General features: G+C 48.3%; 1 protein-coding gene across 2 annotated transcripts in view; it reads left to right on the forward strand.

Annotated features, from left to right (window-relative positions):
• LOC135821106 (uncharacterized) overlaps window positions 1–2,500 on the forward strand; it is an 18,936-nt gene that overhangs the window by 10,281 nt on the left and 6,155 nt on the right. The gene's annotated exons all lie outside the window — the stretch shown is intronic.

A 2,500-nucleotide genomic window follows, 5' to 3' on the forward strand; every position in this document is an offset into this window, starting at 1 on the left:
AACAAGCAAGCAAATGTTGGACTTGTCTTCTCGGTCAAGCCCACTGCTCAGCAGCGCTTTGATTTACCAGTTTAGCTCTTTGTTTGTTTTTACTCAAAAAGGTCGAGTCGTGCTTCCAAGTACACGTACGATAGCAATATTGAAGTGTGTGTTCAGGTCACAAATCCAATGACAACAGTCCTGTTCATGTTCCATCAGCCAATCACAGCCCGGCGCGAAAATGTTCTATAAGTTCATTATGAGTTTCCAAGCGTGGGTGCACGTCAGAAATGTAATCAAAACGCACGTACTCTTGTTCAATCAGCCTACGTCACAGCCCTTCATGCCTTCGAGGCGGCCTGTGATTAGGCTATCTCACATTCGTATTCTTGCTTGATTCCATAATTCACTGATACCGTCAGACCTCGCTTATCCGGATCCCTCGCCATCCCGAAGAACATAGCTGATTACATATTTACAGCATACTAGGTGCATCCAACATAACCAGTGTTAGGTTTTCCGGTTCCTTCGCCTATTCGGATATTTTTTTGTTGAAAACAGATATGTGCGGTTAAGCAAGGTCTGACTGTATGCTCGTTTTCCTCAGCCTGGAAAGATGCTCTAAGTCAAGCGTGCAGCAATTAAAGGGGAAATCCGGTGAAAAATTTAAATTTCAGGGTCGGTAGAGTTTCGGGCACTGAGTCGAATGGTGTTGGTCTCACGTGTCTCCGACAAAGCGTTCTCAAGATATTTCCGTTTGAAAAACTGGGTTTCGGGGGCTGCGCCATGACGTCATGCGGCCGCACCACACCCTCCGCAACGTCATAGCGTGCAACTAGTTCAAAAGGAGTGCCTGAAAGCAATAGTGTCAGTGCTATTTCAAATGATTTGGCAACCGATAGTAGTTGGTGCAAGCGACTCCGAAGACGTAACTCCATGCGAGAGTGAGGATGCAGCCATGGCTGACCTTCATGAGTTCGGTCTGGGGCTGAGAACCTCGGTATTCAGCTGAAGAAATGGCCGCGCGCGCCGATCAAGAGTGAGCGCTACTGCATGAGTTTCCGACTGATGAAGAAGCAGCGGCAGACAGACGAAGCTGATGTAATTATCAGATCGCTGGAGAGCAGAGTCGCCAAAATGGAGAAGAGTGATGCGAGTGCTCTAAATTTTGTTCCATACCGATTCGCTTGGACTCCAGTAGCCTGCCACATGGTGATGTTTTGGTGCGAACTTGGCATATTTCGAACTACTCAATTGGTGACGTGAACCACGGGCACGACTCTTCGCTCGCAACCCTACGTAACGGGATCTGAAAGTTCCGGGACCTGTTCTCTGTTTTGTCACTTGTCACGGTTGTGCACTCATCGCTGTAGCATAAAATGATGGCGGGAGCGGAAAACTAAAATTTTCTTTCTCAAAGCCCAAGCACCGGCACCGGCAAGGAGAAACGCACGTTCTCTGACTACATGACTGTACAATACGACTGATACGAGTGTAGTACATGACAAGTCTGTGTGTAGACTAGTTTTCTGAGTCTTGTGACTCGAGTCTTGTTGTAGCTACCCCAGCATGCAGGGCAGTGCGGGAGTAGTACCGTGTGTGATGAGTTTGTTGACTACACTACAGCTAGCATGCACGCAGCGCATTGCTAGAGCCGTAGAGCTAGAGGCCAGTGCATGTGGACGGGAAAAGTCCAATTCGGAAACGGCTAAAATATGGTTTACCCTCAAGGTTTACCGAGCTGAAAATCACAGGGTACGTAGTGTTTGCAACACTGAATCGAATGGTCTTGGTCCGAAGAAGCTGCGAAAAACGGTTCCCCAATCGAAGGCGCTCCGAATATGGCCATTTTGTACACAACTAGATGGTGTGGCTACCTGGCTGCCCGCTGTGAGGTCATCACCTGGATCTGGGTGATGGGCGCTCAAATTCGCACATGTTCGATTGGGTGTATCTGACGAACCACAGCCCGCAGCCTCCTCGGACAAAGACCATTCGACTCAGCGCCCCGAACTCTACGGACTTCTGAAATTTAAATTTTTCACCGGACTTCCCCTTTAACTTATTTGATGGCATCATGTTCTCTTTCCGGTCTGTGCATCCGTGCTTGTGCGTGTCGGTGCAATTACGTACATATGTGTTGATACAGGTGTGTGTGACGGTGTGTGTGTGTGTGTGTGTGTGTGTGTGTGTGTGTGTGTGTCCCATATGGAGCAGTGGTATGTGCAGCGATTTCCAATCGAGAGGTTGCGGGTTCGATTCCCGACGATTATGGTCACACACATCTTTCTTCTCTTTCTCAGACTTCTCCTGACTTTCATTCTCCTGGGTGGTTACCGACAGCCAGTGCATGCCGAAGTATGTGGTGTGATGTGTGTGCGGGGAAAAAAATAAAAAAGACCAAAAAGTAGGGATTCACTGGCCAGAAAAAGCCACTTCATAGCTGTGTGGTGTAGACCAGGCTGAATAGTGGCGGTCAATTCTTCAGCCTTGCAAGTTGTTGATTGGTGCAATCCCAGCA

The sequence above is a fragment of the Sycon ciliatum genome, chromosome 7 (genome assembly GCF_964019385.1).
Source record: "Sycon ciliatum chromosome 7, ocSycCili1.1, whole genome shotgun sequence".
In the NCBI taxonomy this organism is placed as follows: domain Eukaryota; kingdom Metazoa; phylum Porifera; class Calcarea; order Leucosolenida; family Sycettidae; genus Sycon; species Sycon ciliatum.